This window comes from Otolemur garnettii, unplaced genomic scaffold (genome assembly GCF_000181295.1).
Source record: "Otolemur garnettii isolate 467f Iridium unplaced genomic scaffold, OtoGar3 scaffold00160, whole genome shotgun sequence".
NCBI lineage: Eukaryota > Metazoa > Chordata > Mammalia > Primates > Galagidae > Otolemur > Otolemur garnettii.
Window position 1 is genome coordinate 3,902,667 of NW_003852555.1, and position 7,680 is coordinate 3,910,346.

Below are 7,680 nucleotides of genomic sequence, written 5' to 3' on the forward strand. Positions count from 1 at the left end.
GCTGGGGCACCAGCCACATACACTGGAGCTGGCAGGTTCAAACCCAGCCCGAGCCTGCCAAACAACAATGACAATTACAACAACAACAACAAAAAGCCAGGCATTGGGGCAGTGCCTATGGCTCAAAGGAGTAGAGTGCTGGCCCCCTATACCAGGGGTGGCAGATTCAAGCCCAGCCCTGGCCAAAAACTACAAAAAAAAAAAAAAAAGTTGTGCTCACTTCAGCAGCACGTATACTAAAATTGGAACGATACAGAGAAGATTAGCATGGCCTCTGTGCAAGGATGACATGCAAATTCATGAAGCGTTCCATATTTAAAAAAAAAAAAAAGTCAGGCATTGTGGTGGGTGCCTATAATCCCAGCTACTAGGGAAGCTGAGAGAAGAGAACCACTTAACTCCAAGAGTTGGAAGTTGCTGTGAGCTGTGATACCATATCACTCTACCAAGGGCAACATAGTGAAACTCTGTCTCAAAAAAAAAATTCTTTACCAATTTGTTACCCCACAGAGTCTTCTTCATTTGTTATTGCTAGTAGAGAAAAGTTTTTCATTGATTACCCACATGCACTTTTTCTGCTATAAATTGCATGCTTGTGACGTGACTCACATTTTAAAAGATCTTATGAGCTCAGTTCTCAAGATCAAACTGCCACAGGAAGCACCATCTCAGTTACCTGTTCTGAATTTGATTTGGCCTTACTTCATTTCACGATTTTAAAATATTGCACGATGATTGCTAAATTGAAGAAATGTATATGATCAACAGTACTGCAGATACACATTAATACGTATGCCTTTCTACTTATCTCTCGGCAACTAAGTTCATGCTTTCTTAACGCCTGAAGATTTTGTAGAGTGTCGTCACTATCAGTTTTCCTTGTTATCACCATTGTTATGAACAGGTGAGACAAACAACTACCTAGAAAAATAGGATTTCAGGCGGCACCTGTGGCTCAGTGGGTAGGGTGCCAGCCCCCTATACTGAGGGTGGCAGCTTCAAACCTGGCCCTGGCCAAACTGCAACAACAAAAAAAATAGCCAGGCTTTGTGGCAGGTGCCTGTACTCCCAGCTACTCAGGAGACTGAGGCAAAAGAATCGCCTAAGCCCAGGAGTTGGAGGTTACTGCGAGCTGTGATGCCACTGCACTCTACCAACGATAGCGTGAGAGAAATATATATATATAAATTCATGATTAGCAAGAAGGATTAAAGGAAAATAACAAAAGAACTATTCTTGAACTTATGTAGCCATACATAACAAAGAATAAAAACATAATGTCTTCAGAAGGAACAGAGATTATCAAATCCACCAATGTTGAATAAGTTTCTACTTATATATTGTTAAAAAATAATTATCCAGAAATTAACCTTAACATTTCTGGTTAATTAATTTTTAACAAAAGAGCCAATACAATCCAATGGGAAGAGAGTAATCTTTTCCACAATAGTGCTCGGTGACGTGCAAAAATATGAAGTTAGATTCTAACCTCACAAAATGCACAAAAATTAACTCACAGTAGATCATAGATATTATACTTACCTAGAGCTAGAACTGTAAAATTCTTAGAAGAAACTATGCAAGTAAAGTTTGTCTAACATTGGGCTAGGCAATGATTTCTTAGGTAGAACGCCAAAATCACAAGTGATAAGAGATGATTGGTAAGTTGAATTTTATCAAAATGAAAAGCTTTGGTGTTTCAAAGGACACCATTAAGAAAGTGAAGAGAGACTGGGCTCCTGTAGCTCAAGTGGCTAAAGCGCCAGCCACATACACCAGAGCTGTCAGGTTCAAATCCAGCTTGGGCCTGCCAAACAACAATGACAACTACAACCAAAAAATAGCCGGGCATTGTGGTGGGTGCCTGTAGTCCCAGCTACTTGGGAGGCTGAGGCAAGAGAATCGCTTAAGCCCAGGAGTTGGAGGTTGCTGTGAGCTGTGAGACAGCTTGAGGCTCTGTCTCCAAAAGTAAAAAAAAGAAAGTGAAGAGACAACTATAAAATGATAGATGATATTTATAAATCATGTATCTTAAGGAGCTCATGTCCAAAATATATAAGGAACCCATTTCAGTAATAAAAAGACAACCTAATTTTAAAATTAGCAAAGGATTTGAATATATTTTTTCTCCAAAGAGGATATAGAAATGGCCAGTAAGAACAAGAAAAGACGCTCAATATCATTAGTCATTAAGAAAATATGAATGAGAACCACAATTACACACCACTTGACACCCACTGGAATGGCTATAATCAAAAAGAAAACAAAAATTGTTGGCAAGAGAAATTGGAACCCTCATTTCTTGCTGGTCAGGATATGAAGTGTTACAACCATCTTGGAAAACAGTTGGACAGTTCCTCAAAATGTTACCCACAGGGATTTCACCCGATGGTGTGTAATCAAGAGAATTGGAAACACATGCCCACACAAAAACGTGCACACAAATGTCCATAGCAGCATTATTGATAATAGCCAAAAAGCAGAAACAATCCAAATATCCCTCAACTGAATAATGGACAAATAAAACATGATACATTCATACAATGAAATTGTATTTAGTCATAAAATGGAATAAAGTACTGATATATGCTAAATAGATGAACTTTGACACATGGTGCTAAGAGAAGCTAATCACAAAAGATCACATGTAGTATGATCCCATTTATATATGAAGTGTCCAGAAGAGATACTGTCTCTATACATATGCATGAAATATGAGTTGTCTCAGAGAAAGTAAATGAATAGATGTGGGATTGCCTAGGACCAAGTGGAAGAGGGAAACAGAGGGATGAGGAATGACTTCTCTTGAGTACAAGGTTTCTTTGTAGAGTATTGAAAATGTTCTAAAATTAGATGATGATGATTGTACAATTTTGTAAACAATATTTGTAATTATCAGTACAGCACCATTACAGTATCATTATCAGTACCAAAAGCCACTGAATTACATACTTGAAATAGATAAACTTCATGTTATGTGAATTATATTTTAGTAAATCTGTTTTTTAAAAAGCTCTATGGAGAGAGCAAGGTTTCAGACTAGAGACATCTCCTTACCAGCCACTGGCAGTGAGACAGGGGAGAGAGGACTCCAGCCACCTCTGGTTGGGGAATCCTGCCCAGAAGTGACACTCTAGGGGAACAGTGAAGCAGTAGGGGACTCAAGGAGCCAACAAGGAGGTCAGGAGCTGAGGAAGACACAGAAGGCAAATGCCTGCATATGGGCACATGCCCTCCAGCAGAGGACTGAAGACAAGAAAGAGCTGTCCTGCAGTGTTTTATTCTTGGGCTGGCCTGTTTATTGGAGCTGCTTTGGAAGGGTTTAAATGAGCAAGTAAACTCAATCAGCATCCAGTGGCTGGGATTGAATCACTGGGTGGCTTGGCTACTACCAGGGTGCTACCATTGTGGGACAGCTACACGAGAGGAACAGACCACAGGATCCTAGTGCACACAGCTCTGGCATACCTCCTGAGCTCAGGCAGCCATCCTTGGGGTGAGTTGAACAGCTCCCACACCCTGAGAAAAGCCATAGTGGGATCAGGGGGCACTGTTTGGAGGTCAAGGCATGCTTCTTAAGAAATCTGGCAAGAGCTACAGCATTCCAATCCTGTGGGGACTAAATGCTGGCTAATGGCCAAGTCCTGATCGAAGGCAAGTAAATCAGGAAGACAAGACCAAATCTCCTTAGCAATTTAGATAGTGGCCTCCAGCCCCCATCTTACACAGCAACACAGCATGTGTGTTCTCCATCTCCTTTCACCACAGTGCTACCTGTTGTCCAGGCAATATATTACAATACACATCTAATTATATATAATATATATATAACTCTTTTTTTATCTTCTTTTCTCATTTTTTCCCCCTTAGTTTGTAGTTGTTGTTATTCTGTTGTGTTTAGTTTGTTTGTATTCTTATTTTTTCATTTTTACTTTCTTCAATAGCAAGGGCTCCTCAATTTCTGCTATGGTCTTTCAGCCCCTTTCACTCATTCTTTCTTTTTTTAATTTCTCTCCTTTTTTTTCTTCTTTTTTGGCAGAGATTTTTCTACTTTTCTCATCTTTCACACATAAAATTACAAGTATGATATCCTTTTGTTTTTATCTTCTATAATTTTATGTTTAATTTTCTTTACCTATTTGTATTATTTTTTCTTTTCTTGGGCCTGCTTTATTCTATTTCATTTCGTATTTCATTGATGGGACAGATCCTCACTCTCAGGCCCAGACCAGGAAGTCACAGCATTGATCTGGCTCAAGGAGGCCTTGAGCTCATGGTCTAGGATGTCCTTCTAGCTTTGGCCTTTGGAAAGATGGTATTGGTAGCTCCTCACCGCAATGTACTGACGATTTTTTTCTATATTTGGCAGTGGTAGGGTCTGGCTTTTCAAGGGACCCACCCAGGCCAGCCCCCTAGAGTCCTGGAATTACAGGTTTAGGTCAAAGCACTCTGCTGAACACCACCATTTCTCTTGTCTCTCTCTTTTTCTTTCTGTCCTTCTCTCCTTTTTTTGAATTTTTTCCTTTCACCCCCTTTTTTTTCTTTCATTTCTTCCTTCTCATTCTTTACCCTTCTCTTCTTTCTGGCCTTACACCAAAAGGCCACTGCTCCACATAACCATGGACACAAGGGAATTTAAAGTGAATGAGGTAGTGAAAAGGAAAAAGTAGCAGAAGGAAGTGAATAAGAAGAAAACACACATGAGGCTCGGCACCTGTAGTTCAGTGGTTAGGGTGCCGGCCACATGTGCAGGGGCTGGTGTGTTCAAAGCCAACCCAAGCCTGCTAAACAAACAAACAAACAAACAAACAAAATAGCCCGATGTTGTGGTGGGCACCTGTAGTCCCTGCTACTAGGGAGGCTGAGGCAAGAGAATCACTTGCGCTCAAGAATTTGAGGTTGCTGTGAGCTGAGATGCCATGGCACTCTACCTAGGGTGACATGGTGAGACTGTCTCAAAAAAAAAAAAAAGAAGAAGAAGAAAGAAAGAAAAGAAAAGATACATGAAGAGGAACCAACAGAAAAATTCCGGCAACATGAAAAACCAGAACAGAGCAACCCCCACACACACACACATACACACCGAGGAATCATGAGGTAGCTACCACAGAGGATTCTACCCATAAAGAAATAATGGAAATGACAGAAGGGGGATTTAAAATATGGATGGCAAAAACAATAAAGAGAATTGACAAGAAAGTGGAAAATGATCAAAAGAAAATCAAACAAACAAAATAAGGATGTAAGATATGAAGAATATAGAAAAGATATAGCAGAGCTTAAGGAATTGAAGGCATCAGAGAATTTAAAAATGCAGTACAAAGTATCAATAACAGATTGGACCATAGAGAAGAAAGAATCTCAGAGCTAAAGGATAAAGCTCTTGAGACAACACAGGCAATTAAAGAGGCAGAAAAGAAGAGAGAGAGGCTCAGCACCTGTAGCTCAGTGGCTAGGGTGCTGGCCACATACACCAGGCCCAGAGGGTTCAAACCCAGCCCAGGCCTGCCAAACAACAATGACAACTACAAAAAAAAAAAAAAAAAAAAGCTGAGCGTTGTGGCAGACACCTGTAGTCCTAGCTACTTGGGAGGCTGAGTAGAAAGGCCTCAGGGCCTTCTGAAACAATTTTCAAGAAAATTGTTTAAGCCTAAAAGTTTAAGGTTGCTGTGAGCTGTGATGCCACAGCAGTCTACTGAGGGCAACATAGTGAGACTCTGTCTCAAAAGAAAAATAAAAAGAAAGAGAACAGAGAGAAAGCAGAGCACTCTCTCTGAGAATTATAGGACTTCACGAAGTATTCAAACATACAAGTTATAGATTTCCCTGAAGGGAAAGAAGAATGTCCCAAAGGTAGGAAAGCCCTACTGGAGGATATAAATGACAATTTTGCAAATATCATCAAATATTCCAAAACCCTCCTTTTAGAGAGATATCAAATCCCGGATCACCTCAGCACAAACATAGCATCTCCAAGACACATTGTAATGAACCTGTCCAAAGTCAAGACAAAAGAAAATTCCGCAAGCAGCTAAGAGTAAACAGCAATTGACCTATAGAGGAAGATCCATCAGGGTGACTGTAGACTTTTCAGCTGAAACTTTCCAAACCAGAAAACAATGGTTATCTACCTTTAACCTTCTTAAACAAAAGAATTTTCAGCCCAGAATTTTGTATCCTGCTAAACCAAGCTTCAAAATCAATGGAGAAGTCAAATCTTTTACGAATATGCAAACCTTGAGGAAATTTATCACAACAAGACCAGTCCTATAGGAAATACTTAGAACTATTCTCCACACTGACCATCACAATAGACCACCAGCAAATTAAACACCTAGAAACTAAAGGACAAAACCTAGTGTCCACTATGGCACAAAGGATAAAACTAAGCCATGGACCTTCACAAAATGAGATGAATAGAATGCCACACTTATAAATTCTCTCAATAAATGAAAATAGCTTGAATTCCCCACTAAAGAGGCACAGGCTAGCCAATTGGACAAAAAAGCCCCAGCCATCTATTTGCTGTCTCCGGGAAACACAACTAATCTCAAAGAACAAAACAAGACTTAGGGTGAAGAGTTGGAAAACAATTATCTCAGGAAAATTGAAATCAGAAGAAAAGAGGGGTTGCAATCTTATTTTCAGATACAAGTGGATTTAAACAACTAAAATTAAGAAAGACAAAGACAGTTACTTCATATTGATCAAGGAAACAACACAATAAGAAGACATTTTAATTCTGAATATTTATGCACTCAACTAAAATGCTCCCAGGTTTGTGAAACATATCTTAATTGGTCTGAACAATTTGCTATTCTCTAATACCATAATACATGAGGACTTTAATACCCCTCTGACAGAACTGGCCAGATCCTCTAAACAGAAACTAAACAATGATACAAGGGCCTTAAAGTCAACCTTAGAACAATTGGGCTTAATAGACATATACAGAATACACCATCCCAAAGCTAAGAAATTATACATTCTTCTCATCAGCCCATGGAACATACTCCAAAATAAATTATATTCTAGAACACAAATTAAACTTCAACATAATTAAAAGAATTGAAATTATACCTTGTATCTTTTCAGATCACAAGGTAATAAAGGTGGAACTCAACTCCAACACAAATTTTCATCCCCACAAAAAGGGATGGAAATTAAACAACCTTATGGTGAATGACAGTTGGGTCAAGGAAGAGATAAAGGAGGAAATTATGAAATTCTTTGAACATAACAACAATGAAGCTACAAGATACCAAAACCTGTGAGAATCTATAAAAACGGTCCAAAGAAGGAAATTTATCACAGTAGATGCCTACATCTGAAAAACGGAGAGAGAGTACATTAACAACCTAATGAATCAGCTTAAGGAAATGGAAAAGGAAGAGCAATCCAATACCAAACCTAGCAGAAGAAAAGAAATAATCAAAATTAAATCAGAAGTTAATGAAATTGAAAACAAAAGAATCATTAGAAGATTAATGAAACAAAAAGTTGGTCCTTCAAAAAGATAAACAAAATTGATAAAGCTGGGCAGCACCTGTGGCTCAGTGAGTAGGGCACCAGCCCCATATACTGAGAGTGATAGGTTCAAACCTGGCCCCAGCCAAACTGCAAGAAAAAATAACCTGGTGTTGTGGCGGGCGCCTATGGTCCCAGCTGCTCAAGAGGCTG

The 7,680-nt window shown here is 39.2% G+C and overlaps 1 non-coding gene across 1 annotated transcript; it reads left to right on the forward strand.

Moving 5' to 3' along the window:
- The first annotated feature begins 212 nt into the window (after positions 1 to 212).
- On the forward strand, positions 213 to 319 carry LOC111728479. The gene has a single exon (XR_002775756.1). It is a non-coding gene; the product is annotated as a U6 spliceosomal RNA (small nuclear RNA).
- The last annotated feature ends 7,361 nt before the right edge of the window (positions 320 to 7,680 follow it).